The sequence below is a fragment of the Echinops telfairi genome, unplaced genomic scaffold, assembly GCF_000313985.2.
Source record: "Echinops telfairi isolate 266 unplaced genomic scaffold, ASM31398v2 ScPeMD7_26;HRSCAF=91, whole genome shotgun sequence".
Taxonomy (NCBI): Eukaryota; Metazoa; Chordata; class Mammalia; order Afrosoricida; family Tenrecidae; genus Echinops; species Echinops telfairi.
The window spans coordinates 3,260,085-3,282,458 of record NW_022103923.1 but is presented as its reverse complement, the minus strand read 5'-3'; the positions used below and the strand labels follow the sequence as shown (position 1 = coordinate 3,282,458).

Below are 22,374 nucleotides of genomic sequence, written 5' to 3'. Positions count from 1 at the left end.
CCCCTCCTTCCCCTTCCCCTCCTAGTATCGCTACTCTCATTATTGGTCCTGAGGGGTTTGTTTATTTGTCCTGGATTCCCAGAGTTTCCAACTCTTATCTGTACCAGTGTACATCCTCTGGTCTAGCCGGATTTGTAAGGTACAATTGGATCATGATAGTGGGGGGTGGGGTGTGTGTGTGAAGGAAGCATTAAAGAACTAGAGGAAAGTTGTGTGTTTCATTGGTGCTATACTGCACCCTGACTGACTCATCTCCCTGCAACCCTTCTGTAAGAGGATGTCCAGTTGCCTACAGATGGGCTTTGGGTCTCCACTCCGTGCTTCCCATCATTCATAATGATATGATTTTTTTGTTCTTTGATGCCTGATACCTGATCCTATTAACACCTCAGGAGTAGAAAGCCCAGTCTTTTTCCCTTGGAGCTGCTGGTGGTTTCAAACTGCCGACCATGTGGATAGCAAGCAACCCAACACATAACTACTATACCATCAGGGCTGTCCATATAAAGTTGGTGATTAGCTTTTTCCATCTTTTGAAGGAATGATGCTAGAATGTAAATCAGGATCACTTTATATCTGTAGATCACTTTGAGTAGTACTGACATGTTTATAATGTTAAGTCTTCCTAGACATGAATATGGCATATTCTTCCATTATGTGAGTCTCCTTTGGTTTCTTGCTGTAGTGTTTTATATTCTTCTTGACAAATCTTTTGTTTCTTTGGTTAGAATTGTTCCTTCGGGTGCCTACTATAAATGTATTGTTTTCCTGATTTCCTTTTCAGAGTTCTCTTTGTTAATGTAAAAGAATCGGGCTAATTTTTTAATGTTGATCTTTATGTCTATGCCGCTTTGCTGACTCTTTTAATTCCAGTAATTTCCTTCTTAGTCTTTGGTATTTTCTGTGTATAATGCCGTGCATCTGCAGGTAGAGATAGTTTTATTCTTTGTAAATTTGGATTCTTTTTATTCCATTTTCTTCCCTTATAGCTCAGGCTAAGATTTCCAGAACAATATTGAATAGCAGTGGTGATAAAAGACATCTTTATTTGGTTCCCATTCACAAAGGGAATACTTTTATTTTCTTACCATTAAGACTAATATTTTGGGAATGCTTTCAGTCTCTCAAAATTAAGACTCATATTTTCTGTTGGCTTTGTGTCAAAGCCTTCAATTATTTTAAGGAATCTCGCTTCCTATTTTGTTGAGTCTTTTTATTAGGAATGGATGTTGGATTTTTGTCAAATGATTTTTCTGCAAAGATTTATATGGTCATATGGTTCTTCTCATTTGTTTCACTTATATGGTAGATTATGTTTATTGCCTTTCTAATATTGGAACATTCTTGCATACCTCTGTGAATGTTATTTGGTCATGATATATTACTGTTTTGATGTTCTGTTGGATTCTATTGGGTAGGATTTCATTGGGAATTTTTGTGTCTATGTTCACAGTGATATTGGTGCACAATTTTCTTTTTCTAGTGATATCTTTGTTTAGTTTTGGTATCAGGGTTGTGCTCACTTCGTAAAATGAATTTCATCCTTTCTGTATTCTGGAACAGTTTCAGCAGAATCAGTGTCAGCTCTTCTTTAACTAGTTGGTAGAATTTACCAGTAAAACCATCTGGGCCTAGATATTGTTATTGTCGGGAAGATTCTAATGACCTGATCAATTTCTTCTTTGTTATGGGCCTATACAACGTTCTCTGTCAGTTAATGTTAGCTGAGGGAGGTAGTGTGCTTCCAGAAATTTTCCCATTTCTTGTAGGTTTGAAAATTTGTTGGAGAATAATTCTTCACAGTATCCTTATATTATCCTTTTTATTGTTATGTCATTCATGTGATTTATTTGTTTTATATGCATAATCTCCTACCTTAGGTTTTTCAGTTCATTTTATGAAGTTTTTCAAAGAAAAGTTGACTCTGTTGTTTTCCTTTCTGCTTTCTATTTCCTTTATTTCTGCCCCAATCTTTGCTATTTCTTTTTTTCTTGTTACTATAGGTATATTTTATTGGGCTTTTTCCAGTTGTTGGAGCTGTTGGGTTTAAGTGTTAATTTGAGTTTGTTCTTATATTGTGATGTGTATGTTTGTTGCTACAAATGGCTCTTTGAGCTGTGTATATTGTGGTTCCAATCGTATTTGAATCACAGAATTTTCTATTTTAGTTTTACTTCTCCTATTACTCAGTAGTTTTTGAGTACTTTTCAATTTCCATGTGTTTTCTTCCCCCCCTACCCCCTTGATCTTCCGATTGCTGATTACTAATTTCATAGCACTGTGATCTGAGCAGATACTTTCTAGTAGTGTGATGTTTTTCCATTTATTGAGGCTTTCTTTGTGGCTCAACATGTGAACTATTCTTGAGAATACTTCATGTGTGCTGGGAAAGTATGTATCTTGTGCTCTTGTTGAGTGGAGTGTTTTGTATGTGACAATGAGGTCAAACTGGTTCACTGTAGTTCAGTGTTTTCTTGTTTTTTTCCACTGTTCACCTTTCTTTAATGACACTCCCCTCCCCCAATCCATTTCCCCACAGGGCAGGCGACGAGTCACTGGAATATTTTGCTCTGGTTGAAGGCTTTGCCCACGTGTTAGAAGGTCCCCTCCCAGGATGAGCGTCTGTGTCTCCTCACTACCAGGATCCTGTGTCCACCATGTGTACCACTCAGTGTCCACCTGCCAATCTGGACTCAGCGAAAAGGCAAGCTCTTGGCCTCTGACGACCCAGAAGCCTGAAATGGAGCTGCTGCTGTTGGTTCCAGAGGGGAGAAAGCTGGCGAAGGCATTCCTCCTCAGCTTGTCCAATCGCGGGAACATTCCTGTGAAGAGGTTGCAGCTCAGGAATGTCTGGCTCAGCTCCTGGGGCAGCGGTCCTCCGCATACCACAGGGACCAGCCTTCCTTGTCCAAGTGCGCCAGAAATGCGGCAGTGCCACGGAGAAGGTGTCCTCCTTGAACTCCTTGTGCTTAAACTCATCCAGCATGGAGGGACTCTAGGGCAGGTAAGCATAGGGGTCCTGGGCCTGGGGCTCGGCGGCCAGCGCATTCGTCCATTGGGACAGGAGTCGCAGTCTTCTCTTCTTTTCGCTCTGCCTGGGCCTTCTGCTTCTGCTCCGGGGCGCCTTCTCTTTCTGAGGGGCCTCCTTCTGAGGCTGGCTCTCAGCAAACTTCTTAACATCAAACTGCGCTATCTCCCCCCAAGATGGCCTGGCACTGGGGCTGGTGAATGCAGGTGAGGGAGGAACCAGCCGTTGGTATTGGGGCAGGTCTGGCGAAAGAAGGTGCTAGGACCTGTTTGTAGAGCCTCGAGAGGGTGCAGACGACCGCGATGTCAGCCAGAGTCACTCGGTCACCCGCTAGGAAAGTCCTACGTTTCTGCTGAGCATCCAGCAGGCCCAGGGTTCGCCTCACCTCCTTCCTGACATTCTCTGCGGCCTGCTTGTTGTGCTGCACGAGGCCCAGGGTGGGGAACACCCGGGTGGCTGTCCGGGGGGACTAGGTGGCTGGCTGCCCGCAAAACTCACCTACCGCACCCACTGGGCTGCTGCCTCTGGGACTCTTTGCCGTGGTAGCTCGTCGCTGCTCACCTGGGAGGCAAATGGCCTTGCTCTCAAACACACAGATCTACCATTGCCCTCGAATGCTGGGAGCTAGCCTGCAGGGAATTTGTGCGGTTGGTTTGGCCAAAGTGGAAGTGGGGTGGTGGGGAGTGCATGCGGATCTGAGCCCCACTGTACTGAGCAGCGATGAGGGCCTTGCAGGCCTGCCACTTTTCCGGATAGGTGTACAACCGCCAGGGCGATTCCGCAGAGAAAGGGCTGTGTTCAGTTCTTCTGTGTCTTTGTTCCCTTTCTGTCAAGTTGTTCTAACCTGTATCCAAAGTGGTATGTTAATGTCTCCTTCTATAATTGTCCATCACTCAGATGTCAATTTGTTTTCCAGTGGTAGCCTATCTGTTGCTGTGATGCTGGAAGCAATGCTGCCTGTATTTCAAACACAAGCAGGGTCACCCATGGTGGACACATTTCATTACAACTTCCATTATTAAGACAGACTAGGAAAAAGGAAGAATTTCTGAGGGATTAGCCACTGAAAATCTTCGGAATCGCACCAGGAAATTGTCTTAGGTTGTGATGGAAAATCAGCTCTTCAGGTTGGAAGGCACTGAAAATACGACTGGGGAAGAGCTGCCTCCTCAAAGTAGAATTGATCTTCATGAAATGAATGGAGCAACACTTTAGGGACCTCCATTTGCTGATGGAGCACACCTCAGAATGAGAAGAAATAGCTGCAGACACCCACAATTGGAATGTGGAATACAAGAAATATGAATCTAGGAAAGTTGTAAGCTATCAAAAGTAAAACAGAATGCATAAAATGTATACTTTAGGCATTGAGTTGGTTCCGACCCCTAGCGACCTTATGCACAACAGAATGAAACACTGTCCATCCCCGCACCGTCCTCACAGTTGTTCCTATGCCTGAAGCCATTGTGGCAGCCACTGTGTCCATCCATCTTGTTGAGGGCCTTCCTCTCATTGCTGCCCTTCTCCTTTACCAACCATGATGCCCTTCTCCAGGGACTGATCTCTCCTGACAACATGACGAAATAATCTAGGCGATGACTCTGTCTCGTCATCCTTGTCTCTAAGGACCACTTTGGCAGTACTTCTTCCAAGGTTGATGTTTGTTCTTTTAGCAGTCAGTCCATGGCCCTTTCAATATTTGTCTTCAACACCACAATTCAAAAGGATCAATTCTTCTTTGGTCTTCCTTATTCAAAGTTCAACTTTCACACGCACACGAGGCAATGGAAAATATCGTGGCTTGGGTCTGGTGCACTTTTGTCCTCAAAGGAACATATTTGCTTTTCAATACTCTCGAAGAGGTCAAGTACAGCAGATTTATTCAATGCAGTACGTCTTTTGATCTCTTGACTGCAACTTCCACGAGCATTGATTCTGGATCCAAGCAAGAGAAAATCCTTGACAACTTCCATCTTTTCTCCATTGATCATCAAGCGGAGGTCTTGAGGCACTTGCTGATGAAGATCCAGAATTGCTGCCTTCAGTATGGATTCCAGCTCAATGTGAAGAAAACCAAAATCCTCACAGCTGGACCAATGATGGTCTTGTTCCACATTCTCTTCTGAATCTGGCCTGAACCAGATTCAGCTCTCTGTTAATGCGCTGCTGCAACTATCGTTCAAAGATCTTCATCAAAATTTTACTTGCATGTAATATCAATGATATTGTTCTATAATTTGTGCATTCTATTAGGTCACTTTTCTTTGGAATGGAATATGCATAGACAGTGAACCCTCGTTTATCGTGGTTAATCGGTTCTAGACCCTACCGTGATAAATGAAATTCCGCGAAGTAGGATTCCTTATTTGTAAATCAAATATTTTCGTAGTTAGAGCATAGAGGACATGAAAAAACACCCTTTAGTCACCATTACACTCGTATTACCCAATTTATTAAACGAAAAAGGGAAAATACAGTAAAACATTTTGGACGTTACAATTATCATTTATTATTTGTTATATTATTTATGGCATCAAGCATGTACAGTATGAGCCAATCAGTGGCAGTAATGACAGAGCATGCGCTGTTACGCAAAAACCGCGATAGAGTGAAGCCGCGGAAGTCAAAGCGCGAAGTGGCGAGGGTTCACTGTATTCAAGTCAGTTGGCCAACTAGCTGTCTTCCAAATTTCCTGGCAAAAATGAGTCAGTGCTTCCTGTGCTTCATCAGCCTGTTGAAACATTTCAATTGGCAGTCCATCGATTTCTGGAACCAATGCTTTTGATGAAGCTTATACTTCTACTTAGCTTCAGTACCATTGGTTGGCTCTTGCTTATATGCTACCTTCTGAAATGTTGGAGTCAACCTTAGGATGTTGAATTAGTCACTTAATTCTTCTTGGTAGAGTGGCTCTGTGTATCCTTTATACCTTCTTTTGATGCTTCCTGCATCATTAAATATTTTGCCCATAGGATATTTCAGTATTTCAACTTGAGGCTTGAATTTTTTTCTTATTTCCATTTAAAATACGCTTAGCCTGTTCTTCCTTTTTTTGTTTTCTAACTCTAGGTTTTTGTACATTTCATTATAATATTTGGTTTTGTCTTCTTGAGCTGCCCTTTGAAATTTTCTCTTAAGCTCCTGGACTTCATCATTTCTTCCATGTGCCTCAGCTACTCTGATTAAAAACAAGCCTCGGAGTCTCTCCTGACATCTACACGGATCTTTTCTTTCTTTCCTGTATTTGAATGACCTTTTGCTCTCCTCATGAATGATGCTCTTGATGTCCTCCCATGTTTCATCAGGTCTTCTCTCATTAGTGCTCAATGTGTCACATCTGTTCTTGAGATGTTCTCAAAATTCAGCTGGAACAGCTCAAGGTCGTGTTTTGGCTCTTATGGACTTGTACTTTTCTTTGGCTTCAACTTGAACTTACATATGAGTAATTGATTGTCTGTTACACAGTGGGCCCCAGTTTAGTTTTAGCTGTTTTTTATCGATCTACTCCATTGTCTTTTCTCATAAATGTAGTGAATTTGATTTCTGTATATTCCATCTGGAGAAGTCCACATGTATAGTCACCATTTGTGGTGCTGAAAAAAGGTATTTGCAATGAACAGGTCATTGGTATTGCAAAATTCTTTTTTTTGCAGGGGGGTCTTGCAAAATTATGATTATTATTTTCTGGTCTATCAAAATTCTATCATGCAATCTCTCGCTTCATTTCTATCACAATGACCATATTTTCTGATTACCCTTCTTTCCCCAGGAACCCTGGTGTTGTACTGGTTATGAGTTGGCCTGTAATCAGCAAGGACAGCAGTTCAAAGCCACCAGCCACTGTGTGGAAGAAAGACAGGGCTTTCTATGTTAGTTAGCAGCTATGTTTTCGGAAGCTCACATGAGCAGTCCTAACCTGTCCTATAGGGTCGCTATGAGTTGGCATTGACTTGATGGTGGTGAGTAGTAGTAGTAGTTCCTTTCTCTTTGTTTCCAGCTTTTGCATACCAATTACCAATAAGATGCTGAGAGGAAAGAAAGGAAGAGAAAAAGTGGAGAAAACCAGAAGAAACAAAACAAAAAGAAAGTGGAGAAAGAAAGGAAACTAAGGAGAGAAGGGACAGAAAAGGAAGGGAAAAGAGGCACGGCATAAAAAAACAGTGGAGCAAGGGCCTGGCACACCCAGGAGAGAACTGGGCATTGAGGTAGGTCAGGGCCCCCATTATGAATAACATCTTTCAGGTCACCAGCCCAGGAGTTCACAGTGGGTGAGGGAATAGGATGCTCAGTCCTAGATGGAGTCCCTGCTGGCTTAGAGTGTGACTGGGGTCAGGACATCTGCTCCTGGAAGGAGGTTTTGTTAGCGCAGAGGACAGCTGGTTGCAAGGTGACTGATTCTGGAAGGAGTTCCTACCCACTGAGGGATGTCTGTGGGTAGTCTGCTAGTCCGGCACTTTGCCTTCTGCTGGTCTGAGGAAGTGGACTACATCTACATCCAATGCAGGTAGGTGTACCTCTGCTTTCAGGAGGAGCAGGGACTGTGTGTGTGTGTGTGTGTATGTGTGGTAGTGGGCAGGGAATGTTACCTGTCATTAGGTGGGCCAGAGTGGGGGCTGTAAACTCTTCTGGTCACCCAGAGTGTGGGGGGAAGAAGGAGAGGATCACATCTTTCTGGTCACCAGTCACTGGTATGGGCACTGATGCTGTCCTGGGCAAACATGGCCAACTGTCATGTCACTGTCTTGATCCCATGCCATTTGCAAAAGTTTAAAATGGCTATGCCATGTCAGGCCAGCTGACAATTCACCCACCCATCTCTTCTCTCATGGCTTTTGTTCAACTTCTCCTAGTTTGTTCAATCCACTTCTATATTCTTTCCTTTGAAGCTCAGGGTTCCAGGATGATGATTCTTATCTATTTGGTCTACGGTGCCTTTGCTGTAGAAGGTCTCAGTAGCATGTCTGTCTCAGCGGCCATCTTGCTAGAAGTCCCACATTCCAATTCCTGTTTTATAGATGTGGGAACTGAGGCCGAGGGAGGTAAATGAAGTTGCCCAGATGACAAGCCTAATATGTTGTAGATCCAGGATTCCACCCAACACTGTTGCTTCAGCTCCAACAGAGATGTCGCTTATCTCTACTTGCAGAATTGGAGAAGGAGGCCCGAGAGCAGAACTTACTTTATCAAAGGGCATTATGAAAGATACTATGGGTTACTGGTACCCTAGGATTTCTTTAACAGGCTGGTACACCCATCCTCCAGCTGTTTGAGTGTTGGTTATTAACAACCCTTAACTCCTCCCTTCTGTTGAGGCTTGTTCTCAATTGCTGAGTAGGTAATGCCTGCAGGGTGGGGTGGCAGTGGTAAAATTGAGGGTCTTAAGCAAACTGGAACACCTTCCATGAGATGGATTAACACAGGGCTGTAACCATGGGCTCCAACATGGCAATTCTGAGGAGAGCGCCAGACCAGGCTGTGTGTTGCTCTGTTGTAGCTATGAGTGTGACCTGACTCAATGGCACTTAACAACAACAACTTTACCAAACATGATGTCCTTCTCCACGGTCTGGTCTTTACTGGTAGCATGTCCAAAGTACATGAGATGAAGTCTCATTCTTGCTTCTAAGGAGTATTCTGGCAGTACTTCTGAGATCTGGCTGTACTTCTTCCGAGGCAGGTTTGGTACATTCCATAGTCTTTGGCAACACTATAATTTAAAGGTATCAATTCTTCGTTCTTCCGGACTCCTTGTGCGGCTGTTGTCTGAATATAAAGCAATTGAAAAGACCATTCCCAGCCCCGCGGGGACATCTTTTTTCTTTTAAAACATTAAAGAAGTCTCTTGCAGCAGATTTACCTGACGTAATTTCTCAACTCCTGCTTCCACGAGCGTTGATCATGCATCTAAGTAAAAGGCAATCCTTGACGACAACAACAATATTTGCTCCATTGATCATGCCGAATCCAGGGGCCAAGAGCCAAAGTTCAAATGCAAACTCGTTGCCAATCCATACACCTAAGGGGAAGAACAGAAGAGTCAACCATCTTGAAGCAGTCAGGAGAGCCAAGGTGCTGAGAAGCAGCAGGACGGGAAATAAAAGACAAGAGGAGTTCTGGAAGCAATTTTCTTTAAATTCTTGTCGTTTAGGTGAATAGAAGCAGGTTTGGAGGCAGGAACCTGTAAAAACTTTCCCCACATCTTTTCACAATGGCAGTAATGACTGGGCAGAGGCAGGCACTGGCAGCTGAAAGGACCTTTTTGTTTTGTGATGTCATCCAGATTCCAGGGTCTGATGCCCCTCTCTGCTTCTCTATGGCCATTGATACTGCAGGGGTGACGTGCTTCGATGTCTCAGGAGTTTCCATTTTCCTTGCTCTTTCATTTTATCCCGTTGCTCATGTGTACAAAGAGAGTCCTACTGAGCTGGAGGACAAGGATCATTTTAGCGACAGGCGGTGCTGTCCTCAGGCTCAGCTCGCTCTGACATTGATCCAGATGGTTTCACTTCCATTCTCTCTTCCTCAAGCTTGGTTCTCTCCTAGGTATCTGGTGGGAGGTCACTCTCCCCAACACCCTGGGCATGCTTAGATAGAAGGGACTCCAGTGTGAGCCACGTTGAGGTGTAATTTCCCTCCACCTGTCGTTCTTACTCTTAGTTTGGCTCAGAGGCAAGGATGGTGAGACTTCATCTCCTGTACTTTGGACATGTCGTCAGGACAGATCAGTCCCCGGAGAAGGACAGCATGCTTGGTCAAGGGCAGGGAGAGGGAAAATGAGGAAGGCCCTCGGTGAGATGACAGACACAGTGGCTGCAACAGTGGGTTCAAAGCTAAGGACAATTGTGCGGCTGGTGCGGGACAGGGCAGGGCTTTGTTCTGCTGTACATAGGGTGCTAGGAGTCGGAACGCACTTGATGGCCCCTAACAACAACAACAACAGAAGTAGACCCCGAGAGAAGAATTTTGGTAAAAGTAGATTATTGGGGAGGTAATCTTAGGAAGGACAATGTGTCTGTGTGTAAGAGAGAGAGAGAGAGAGAGAGAGAGAGAGAGAGAGAGAGAGAGAGAGAGAGAGAGAGAGAGAGAAGAGAGAGACACAATAAAGGATCCTGTATTGAGCAGTTTAGGGGGCAGGGATGGTTCAGTGGTACATTCTTACCTTCTCCATGCAGAAAAATCAGGTTTGATTCCAGGCCAACGTACTTCATATAGAGCTGTCACACGTCTGCCAGTGGAAACTTGCATGTTGCTAGGGTGCCGAATAGATACCAGCAGAGCTTTGAAGAAAGGCCTTTTGATCTCCTTTCTAAATTCAGCCAGTGAAACCCTAGGCAGCACAGTGGTTTGCTTCGCACCTGCAATGCAGCGAGTTATTTAATATAGCTTTTCTAGCTATAACCTTTGTTACTCCTACCCCAAGACCTTCGTTTTTCTCATGGGTCTGGAGAGGAATGTGGGAGAAGCTATTGTTTGGATTGTATGATCAGCTGTGAGTGGTTGTGAACATGGTTAATTGTGATTGCCATCTTGCTGAGAGCAGCCATCTCAGGAGCAGGAGTGGGAACTCTTACTACCAGCAAAATAGAGGAGTCAGGAGTAGAGCATGTCCTTTGCACCCTGAGATCCCTCTACATTGAACGTCCTTGGGCCAGGAGACTGCTTTGACACCAGAGGAGTGCAGAGGAGCAGCCGTAGCAAATCTTGAAACCATAGTATGGGACAGAATGGTGGCATCCCAGTCAACAAAGAAAGTAAAGCTGTGTGCTCTGCAGCAGAAGGCTGGCTTGTGGAGTGGGGTGCCTCTGGGCACGTAATAGGGGATTTGGATTGGTTAAGCTATGGAGCTGAAGTTGAGTGCCTTCCGAGTTGAGGCTCATTGGAATAGCATACTTGTTGGGCATTTATTGGCAACCCTGAATGAGCTTTATAACATTGTCAAGCAGGGCAGAGGTGAGGGCAAGTGGCTCAGGGCCAAATAGAGGCATACCTGTGGGTGTGGAAGAGAAGAAACTGTCCTGACTGAATCAGTATACCCTGAACATTTCGCACCTGAATTGTAACCTAGTAGTTTCCCTAATAAACTCCATAATCATGAGCATTGTCTGTGACTTTGGTACAGCATTGGCATTCATTATTGAGCCCCGCCACAGCAGCAGAGTGCCCTGGGAGGAATAGTTGGTGTCAGAATTGGGTGAAAAGGGACGGCCGACTTCTGCTTTGTGGTAATCAGCTTTGGGAGTGGTAGGAGGTCTGTTGTGGCCTCCACACCATTTCTCACCAATCTTGTGGATAGCACAGGACATTGTGGATGACACACTGTTTCATTTCACTCTATATGGGGTCCTTATGAGTGGGGCTGACTTGAAGGCAGCTAACAATAGCTAACAACAATACTGAACAGGTCATGACTGGGGATAGCTGGGGCTCCACACCACTGGTGATCTTCTTAGAAACTGGATGGAAGAGACCTCACAATTGTCCCACTGATGGATGAGAAAACTGGGAAATGTATCCATCAATTCAGACTTGTTGTTGAAAGCTTGCTCCTGAAGAGAGTGAGAAAGCAGCAGGCAAGTGACCCCTGGGAGAGTAGGCTGAGGGATCTGGGTGAGGCCCCGATAGCATATATTACATTTTCCTTGATATTAGAGGTGCAGGTGGTGAAGGCCAGTGTGAGAGTTAATGTACTGTGTCAGCTTGGCTAGACTATGATTCTCTCTCTCTTTTTTTTAAAGTTTTTTTTTATTGGGGGCTCATCCAACTCATCACAGTCCATACATACATCAATTGTATAAAGCACATTTGTACATTTGTTACCCTCATTATTCTTTTTTAAAAAATTATTTTATCGAGGGCTCGTACAATTCTTATCACAGCCCATACATCCATTGAGTCAAGTACATATGTACACTCGTTGCCCTCATCAATCTCAAAACAGTTGCCCTCTACTTTAGCCCTCAATATCATTTGCTCATTTCCCCCCTCCCTCCCCCCTCAGCCCTTCATAATTCATAAATTATTATAGTTTTGTCATAAGTTACACTATCCGACGTCTTGTATAGCCTCCTCCCTGGGGGATGGACAGCAGAGAAGAGGGCGGAGGGATTCTCTCTTTTTTAAAAAAAAAAAATCATTTTATTGGAGGCTCATACCACTCTTATCACAATACATACATGCATCCATTGTGTGGAACACATTTGTACATTTTTTTGCCCTCCCCCTCCATTTGTACATTTTTTGTCCATTTGTTGCTATCATCATTTTCAAACCTTTTTCTTTCTATTTGAGCCCTTGGTATCAGCTTCTTATTTTTCCCATCCCTCCCCCGCCCTCCCAAACCCTTGATAATTTATAAAGTATTATTTTTTAATGTCTTACACTAACAGATGTCTCCCTTCACCCACTTTTCTGTTGTCCATTTCCCAGGGAGGGGAGTATATGTAGATTATTGTGATCGGTTCCCCCTTTCTCCCCCAACCTTCTCCTTCCCCTCCTGGTATTGCCACTCTCATTATTGGTCCTGAGGGGTTTATGTGTTCTGGATTCCCTGTGTTTCCAAGTCTTATTTATACCCGTGTAAATGCTCTGGTCTAGCTGAATTTATAACATAGAATTGGGATCATGATAGTGGGGGTGGGGGTGGGGAGAGAGGAAGCATTAAAGAACTAGAGGGAAGTTGTATGTTTCATCAGTGCTATATTGCACCCTGACTGGCTCATCTCTTCCTTGTGACCCTTCTGTAAGGGGATGTCCAGCTGTCTACAGATGGGCTTTGGGTCTCCACTCTGCACCCCCCCTCATTCACAATGACATGATTTTTTGTTCTGGATCTTTGATGCCTGATACCAGATCCCATTGACACCTCGTGATCACACAGGCTGGTGTGCTTCTTCCATATGGCCTTTGTTGCTTCTCATATAGATGGCCGCTTGTTTGTCTTCAATTCTCTAAGTCCCCAGATGCTATATATTTTGATAGCCAGGCACCATCAGCTTTCTTCACCACATTTGCTTATGCACCCATTTTGTCTTCAGGATCGTGTTAGGAAGGTGAGCATCATGTACTGCCAGGTTATTAGAACAACGTGTTCTTGTGTTGAGGGAGTACTTGAGTAGAGACCCAATGTCCGTCTGTTACCTTGATTCTTAACATATAAATATATGTAGATATGTCTATTTCCCTATTATTATAAATATATTTATATGTGTCCATGCCTGTATTTAGACCTCTATAAATGCCCTTTGCCTCCTAGTTCTTTCCTCTATTTTCTTTTACTTTCCTCTTGTCTCACTATCATGCTTAGACTATGATTCTCAATGGCTTCATCAGCACTCTGTAATTGACTTCCTTTTTGTGATCTGATGTGAGCAGCCAGTCAGTTGAAGAACAGAGTTTCTTTGGGGGGTATGATATGCATCCAATATATAAATGAATTTCTGGCCAGGCTCACTGTTTCTTGACCCAACACTCTCATTGCCTGTCCCACGGTTCCTGGGGTAGATGCTTGCAGAAGGTTTTAACTGCCTGACTTGCAGATTTTCAATTCACAAGCTCTTGCAACTCGTGAGGCCTCCGGCTTGCCACCTGACATGTAGCACTTGAGTTCATCAGCCCCTGAAATACTATGAGCCAGTAGAGGTCTTCAGCTTGCTGCCTGACCCATGGCTTTGAGACTTGCCAGTCCCCACAATCGCATGAGCCATTTTCTCACAATCATGTAAATTATTTCCTTGAAGCAAACCTCACTCTGTGTGTGTGTATGTGTCCCATTGGTTTTGCTCCCCTAGGGAACACAGAGTAAGGCAGAGAGATGGAGGCTGTAGTTCCAAGTTCAGTCCCGTTGAACATTTTATGACTCCTATTTAGTTTTGAGTAATTTACCAAACACCTACTTCACACCAGACACCAAGCTAGGAGGTTTTGCGTGTAATCTCATATTTTATCCTTATGACGATCCTGTGAAAGAAGGCATCATCTGCTGTTTTGAAGATGAGGGAATAGGTGGTAGGTCAAGTTCTACCTGTCTAATTGAATCTAGTGGTCTTTCCACTCCACCACCAAACATCCAGTTACCAGTTCCATGAATGGCTCAGATCCAAGAAGGCTAGACTTTCTATTGTTTCATAGATTCAGAACCCCCACATTAAAGGACACTAGGGTGTAGTTGAAAGGACCCTGGGTGCAAACAGCATCACTCACTCGCTGAATATCATTGGGCAAGTTGGTTATTTCTGAGCTTCAACTCCCCTACTTTTCAAATAAAGACCCTAGATCAGGTCATCTGATTGCTAGGGCTCCTTCTAGCAAGATGTGACATCAAGTTCAAGGGCAGATAATTCAAATGGCCTGTGAGGAACTGTGGCTCAGAGCTGGGACACAAAGTTGGGGTTGGGGGCAGCTGGCTGGACATCAGCAGCTCCCTTGGGTGGTCTCCCTTCAGCCTGGAGGGGCTTTCAGCTTGGTAGGCTCATGACAGTGTGAGTCAGCTTTGGAATCAAGTTAGCAGAGGTTGCTTGAAAGAGCTCGAAGGTTAATGCAGTCATTAACATCAGAAACGGGTTGACCCGAGATTTCCATTAGCTGGACTCTGGCCCTGCAGGTGAGTCATAGAACCTTGCGATTGTCTGCAGTGCTCCTGGTGGGACTTGGAAGAAGGACAAGAAATGTCAAGGGTTGTGTGTGTAGCAGAAACAGAGTTAGAGAGCCTGAGTTGCCATTAACTCCTCCATCAGGCCCCACCTGCCTGAGCTGTGGCTGTGGGAGACAGCCTTGGGCCGGGCTGTATTTTCCTTGAACAGTGTTCGCATGGATCCTCCCAACTTCGGCTTCTCCCATTCTAGAAAGTGGGTTATTTGGCTTCAGTCAGGGTCCAAACAATAAACAGTTGACACTCTTAGGATCATTTGAGGAAGCTCTGTTTCAAAGACACTATTGATAGTTGAGGAGCTTTAGTGGTACAGTGGGTTAGACATGGGGTGGCTAACTCAGAGGTTGGTGGTCCAAACCCGCCAGCCATTCTATAGGAGACAGGTAAAGCTGTCTGCTCCTGTAAAGATTTCTAATCTTGGAAACGCTAGATAGAGTTTGTGTCTGAATCAACTCAATAGCGGTGGGTGTTTGGTTTTGGTCCCTGAATGGCAAAGATGGTTTGCTGCTAGTTGGCCATTCAAACTATCCAGCAGCACCACAGAAGAAAGGCCTGGCCATTATTTCCATGGCAAGCACTTCCATGAAGATTATAGCCAAGACAACTCTATGGAGCAAGTCTGTTCTATCATACATGGAGTCACCATGAGCTGGGATTCAGCTGATGGCAACAGCAATATTTACAGAGGAGGTAACTGAGGGACACAAACACTGCGTTCAGCTACTAATAGAAAAAGTTGGTACTTTGAATCCACCCAGCAATGCCTTGGAAGCAAGGCCTAGCGATCTCCTATGCAGACCACACCCGTTGAGAAGCCTATGGGTAGTTCTACTCTGAAACACAGGGGCATTCCAGGAATCAGTATCAACTAGAAAACAACGGGATTCTACCTTCCAAGAGTGTCATTTTGATGGAAGCCAATGGTGTGCCACCTTTCTGTAGTGGAGTGCCTGGTCAGTTCCCCCCTCTGATTTTTCAGTTAGCGGCCAAGTGCTTAACCGTTGTGTGGTCAGGGCTCCTCTCTTCGTTTGCCATGCTGCTGCTAGCATCACAGGGTGGGTGGCTTTTCCTCCGGCCACGGACCAGGGCTGTGAAGAGCCTTGCTGTCATGCAAAGTGCATTGGGAAGTGGGTCACTGCAGATGCAGTTAGTCAGGCCTTCTTCTTTGATCTCCCCTTGGATCCATTTGACATTTGTGCTAGTTTTTATGTTTTCTCGTTGATTGAGATTTCTCCTCTGTTTTACTTTGTTATTGTTGTTAGTTTCGTTTTTTCGTATGCTTTTCTGTATATGAAACCAAGGCTAGGTAAATCCATAGAGACAGCATAGAGGTTTAGGGGGGGATGGCAGGGGAGGTTGTGGGGAAATGGGGAGCAAATGAGTACAAGAAAGAGAAAAACGTGTTCTAATATTGTTTGTCGTAATGCTTGTACAACTCTTCTTGATATGATTGAACTACTGAATTAGGTAATATGTGGATTATGTGCCAAAAAACCTGTCTCACCGAACAAACAAACAAACAAACAAACAAACAAAACCAAAACACAAACACTAGTGCAGGTGTCCTCAAACTACGGCCCATGGGCCAAATGCGGCCCACCGAGGACATTTATCCGGCCTGCCGGGTATTTTTGCCCCATTTGTTGTTTTACTTCAAAATAAGATAATGTGCAGTGTGCATAGGAATTTGTTCATAGTTTTCTTAAAAACACTATAGTCCGACCGTTCAACGGGTCTGAGGGACAGTGAACTGGCCCCTGTTTAAAAAGTTTGAGGACCCCTGCACTAGTGGATGGCTTTAAAGAGGACCATTTTATTTTTTCAGTTCCAGAGGCTAGAAGTCCCAATTCAGGAATTAGCTCTAGGGAAAGGCTCTCTCTTCCTCTCCGTTGGTTCTTGGAGTAAAAGCCTGCTTTGAAGCCCTGACATTCCTCAGTGCCTTGGTGATGTTGAGGTGACATCTGACTTCCCCAATTGTGCTGGTTTGTCACTATGTAAATATTGCTTCTTATAACTTAGAGGTGATTAGGTTTAGGATCCATGCCACACAGAGGCCTCATTAACACCACCAGGAACCTCTGTTCACAAACGAGGTTATATCCACAGCTATAGTGTTAGTATTCCAACATAGTTTGAAGGGACACAGTGTCCTAAGAAGGGTGATGAATGACTTTCTTGAAGGAGTCTGAGGCTTTCTTGCAGGAAAGGAACCAGGGGGGTGGACCACACTCTTTGTCCCTATGATTACCTTCCAAGGCTTTCCATGGGCTGACCTCCACCATAAGGCTGAGGACAGGGGAGCCTGCTGATGGAAGCCATCTAGGTCATCTGAGCAGGTGGAGGAGGGAGGAGAGGGATTCTGGAGGGAGAAATGGAAGGCAGCCAGGTCCGACCTCCCCACGTCGCCAGGTGACAGACACATTCCAATTTCCTAATAACTGAAAGCAGCCTGTTGCCAAGTCTCCCTGCCTGCGCATCCCCCTCCCGTTAGATGACTTTGCTTTGACACATGAAATACTGATGGCTTAGTTTACTTCTCAAGGGTAAACGAATTGCCCTCATTTCTGATTCTGGTATGGAGGGAGCCACTTTCTCCCTCAGAGACACTTGCACCCCCAAGTCACAGGACCCAGACAGAAGGTTCAAGAAAGTGTCTGTAAAAATCCCAGAGGGCTTTAAGTCAAAGGGGAGAGCAAATGAGGCTGTGATTAGCTGAGTCTTCCCTTTGCAGTTGTGGTTGGTATGGACTGCTGTTAGTGGCTGTCAGCCATCTCCTGACCCATGGGGACCCCCTGGATGATGGAATAAAACCTTTGGCTCTGAATAAGCCCACTGGCACTGAGTCCATTCTGATTTATAGGCACCTTATATAGGGTTTCCGAGACTGTAAATACTAACAAGAACTAACAAGCCTCATCTTTCCTCTACAGTATGGCTGATGGGCTTGAGCCACCAACCTTCGATTGGTAGCCCAGTGACTAACCCAGAGTGCCACTATGGCTTGGGTGTGAATTCAAAACCAAACCAAACTTACTGCCACAGAGTCTGTCCCTACTCATGGAGACCCTACGGGCATAGTACAACTGCCCCTATGGGTCTCTGAGACTGTAACTCTTTATGGGAGTAGAAAGCCTCCTCATTCTCCTGAGGAGTGGCTGGTGGTTTTGAACTGCTGACTTTGCTGTTAGCAGCCCAACGCCTAACCCATTGTGCCATCAGGACTCCTAATCGTGAATTTACTGTGTTGTTAGGCGCCATTGAGTTGGTTGTGTCTCATAACAGCCCTATGTACAACAGAAGGAAACACTGCATAGTCCTGGACCATCCTCACAACTGGCTGTGAATAGTCCTGCCCAAATGAAGGACTGTACGACATTGCCACACAGTTTTTACTGCTTCATACTGGCAAGAAAACCATGCGATTTTTGTCCTTCCCCTGCCTTTTCTTCCATTCTGTTTTCTCCCCTTTCTATCCTCACCCCTCTCTTATTTTCTCTGCCCCTCTTCCCTACCCTACTCATTGTTCTCCAGGGGTAGACAAGGTAGAATTGCCCTATAAGGTTTCTGAGGCTGTAATCCTCCTGGAAGCAGATGGTCATATCTTCCTCCCGAGGAGCGGCTGGTGGTTTCTAACTGCTGACCTTTATTTTAGAAAGTGCTTAACCACTGAGATAGTGTTTTTGTGCCAACATGGCTCCTGTAGGAGCATCTGGGCAGAGTTTAGACTGTCAATCAGTCTGCAGCTTGATTGGAGGGTGACTGAGATAAATGGCTCTCTGAGGCAGCATCTTCCTCTTTCTCCCTGGAGGGAGGCCACACATTCTTTCTGCTTCACCTTCCTGCTGGCGAACCACATTGAGACCTGCCAGACTCCTGGGAAATGCCCATCACCATTGGATCCACAAGACTTTGTACTCACTACTGGTGATCATCCTGCATTTTGCATCATTGCTTGTGGTGGCGTGAGTTTGAAGAGGGATTTATGGACTTGTACCAGACTTATAGACTTGATTTGGACTGGGCTGGGATGTTTTCCTAATATACAACTACTTCTTGATATAAAGCTCTTTCTTACACATATATGAGTGTCACTGGATTTGCCTCTCTAGTCAACCCCATCTATCACAACCACTGTGCCACCAGGCCACCCCCACCCTCTTATGTCTGTTTTATGAAGAATTCCAAACATACATAAAAGTGGACCAACTGGGATAATGAATTCTCATGTCCCCATTACCCAACTCCAACAATTATGAACTCATACCAACTTCATTGCATTACTCCTCCTGACACCACTACTATTCTAAAGAAAATCCCAAGCATTATAGTATTTAAATGTAAATATTTCAATATCTATCTCTAAAAGATATTTTTTCTGCCATAACCATTTATTATCCCATCTAAAGCTAACAGTTATCTGTTAATATCATCAAATAGCCAATGTTCACATTTACAGTTGCATCAGACACTTAATTTTTTTGATGAGTCTTTGGATCAGGATCCACCTAAGGTCTGCACACTGTGATCAATGATATGTTTTTTAAGTCTCTTAATCTGTCATTTGTCCTTTCCCTGCTGCTCTCTCTTTCTTGCAATTTATTTGGTGTTGAAAAATCTGGTCATTTGTCCCATAGAATTTTCCCTACTGTGGGTTTTGCTGATTGCATCCCTGTGGTATAGTTTAACATATTCATTCATCTATCTCATGTACCTTTTGTAATTTGGTAGTTGGAATTAGGGACTTGATTAGATTTAGGCTCATTACATTTTTTCTTTTATTGTAAAATATACATACCATAAAATGTAATAACATTAATTACATTCACAACATTAGGCAACCACCACTAATATCTATTTCCAAAATATTTTCATCACCCCAACAGAAACCTCCCCATTGTCCCTCCTCAGATATCCTGGTAACCTCTAATCTACTTCCTACCTCTATGAATTTAACTAATAAGTGGAATCATGCAATCTTTGTCCTGTTGTTACTGGTTATTTCCATTCAGGTATATGTTTGAAAGGTTTATCCATGGTGTGTTGTGTCTGTTCATCACTTGTCTGTTCACCAATGGTCTGTCAGTTTGTGGTATTGTGGTGCTTGTGTGTTGCAGTGATGCTGGAAGCCATGTCACTGTTATTTCAAATATCAGTAGGGTCACTCCTGGTGAACAAGTTTCAGAAGAACTTCCAGACTAAGAATAGACCAACAATAGCTTCCAGACTAAGACTGAACAGATTGTTATCTTCTAAAGGATTAGCCATTGAAAACTTTATGAATAGTAGAGGAACATCATCAGATACAGTGCCTGAAAATAAGCACCTTAGGTTGGAAGGCACTCAAAAATGATTGAGAAAGCACTGCCAAAAGTAGACTCGATCTTAGTGACATGCATGAAGTAAAGTTTTGGGGACCCTCATTTGTTGGTGGGTTATGACTCAAAAATTAACAATTGGAATGTACAAAATACAACTATGATTATTGAAAATGGTCAAAAATGAAATTGAAGGTATAAAGATTGATATCCCCACCTCATCCCTCTAGTCAATGCCATCGAGTCAATGCTGACTCATAGCAACCTCCTGTGGGTTTCCAAGACTGTAACTGTTTACGAGATTAGAATGTCCATTCTTTCCCCCATGGAGCTAATGGTGGTTTTGAACTGCCAACAGTGTGAATTGCAGCCCAACATGAAACTACTACACCACCAGGGCTTCTCCACTGCCATATAATTCAATTCTAACTCATAGCACAAAGGATTTCCAAGGCTGTGCAATTTTAAGGGAGCAGGATAGTCTCATCTCTCTCACTTGGAGTGGCTTGTGGGCTTGAACATACAACCTTGTGCTTAACAATCTAATGCTTATCCTAGGCATTAGTGACTGGAACTATTGCCCATTTTGATTCAGACAATCATATGGTTTACCATGTGAGGATTGATAAATTCAAGAGGAATGGCATTTCATTAATTGTCAATAAGAATATTTAAGACTTCTGGCAAGAGGGTGACAGAGTAACACACACCTGAGGGACTCCACAGAAATTAGCGCAGGAAAGTCACTGAAAGGAAAATTCCACACTGCCAGGTCGCAGGAGGATCATCATAAAGAGAAGTAGGCACAGATCTGCTAGCTTTTAAGGAGCTGTGGGCTTGTAGCTTACCACTCTGGAGGCCGGCTAAGGCTTAACCTTAGACCTGCCACAGTCTCGGCCAGAGCTGGGCTCCTTTGGGCAGCTCAAGGCTTTATCTCAACACAGCCACAGCTTGCTGCTGCCCCAGAACAGGGTTTAAACTCCTCCAGACCCAGAGTCAGGTGATCAGGCCTTCAGCTATATCGTTACAATTGTTTCTCTCTCTTCTCTCTTTCTCCCTATAGTTTCAGCAGGCTCAGTTTTTATTCTTTATTTCTCCTCTCTTTCCTTTCACACACCACTGCCAGTCTTCAGGCCACTCCCCTCACCTAAGGCAATTATGCCTGCCCTCCATCCAGCAGGGGAGCTCTGCCCTCTACAGAGTAACGCATAGGTGAGGAAATCCCACCCACCTTCTGCCTCAGGGCAACTCATGTCTACCCTCCAAGACCCTCTAAGCAGATGGGGGAAGTCCTGCCCACTCTTTGGGGTGCTCCACTTAGCTAGAGGAACCCCTGCCCACCTTCCACTGCACTCCACATGGCTGGGGGAGCCCCTGCCATTCTCCACAGTCCCACGTGGCTAAGGGAACTTCATCCAGCCTGCCATAGCGCCTCACATGGCCTAGGCAGCTCTGAAAACACTCTCCAGTGATCCATGCTGCTGCGGGAAGCTCTGCCCGACCTACACGGTGATCTAGCCGACTAGTTCAATTCTGCCCACCATCTGTGGTGATATACCTCTGGCTTAGAAAACACAACCCATCAATCTGCTGCCTACAGGAGACACATCTCAAGAGTATAGACAAAAATTGGCTGAGAATCAAAGGCTGGAGAAAAACATACCAAGCAAATGGCAATTCAACAAAAGCAAGAGTTGCAATCCTAATCTCAGACAAAATTGATCTCAAGGCACAAACCTTATCAAGAGATAAGGAGGGGCACTATACAATGCTTGAGGGAAAAGTAGACCAAGAACCAGTGAGCATAATAATAAAATGAGAGTCCCGTGACATTCGTCAAACATTACAAAGGATGTAAAATAAATTACAGGCTCAACAATTATACTAGGTGACTTTAATACACCACTCTCTGAGAAAGATAGATCACAGGGAAAGAAGCTTAACAAGGAGGCTACAGATCTAAACATTACAATTAGACAATTTGACCTGATATTTTCAGAACTCTCCACCCGAATGTAAAAAAATCTACATTCTTTTCAAGTCCACATACTCAAAAATAGACCACATGCTGGGACACAAGTCGAATCTGTGTAAATTCAAGCACATAGAAAATACACAGACTTCTCTCTCCAACCATTATGCCATAAGACTGGAAATCAACAAAAGGACAATTAAGAAAACAAGGGATACTGGCCCAGATAAGAGATGAAATTAGGAAGTTTCTAAAAATCATTGAGAATGATGATATGTACCAAAACCTTTGGGACACAACAAAGGCAGTTATCAGAGGAAGATTGGTAGCAATATATGCATACGTGAAAAAGGAAGAAAGACTTATGATTGATATGCTGACACAAAACTTACAGCAATGAAAGCAGAGTTGA

The 22,374-nt window shown here is 44.2% G+C and overlaps 1 pseudogene; it reads right to left on the bottom strand.

Moving 5' to 3' along the window:
- Positions 1 to 2,552: 2,552 nt before the first annotated feature.
- Positions 2,553 to 22,374, bottom strand: part of LOC101652141 — a 90,522-nt pseudogene continuing 70,700 nt past the window's right edge.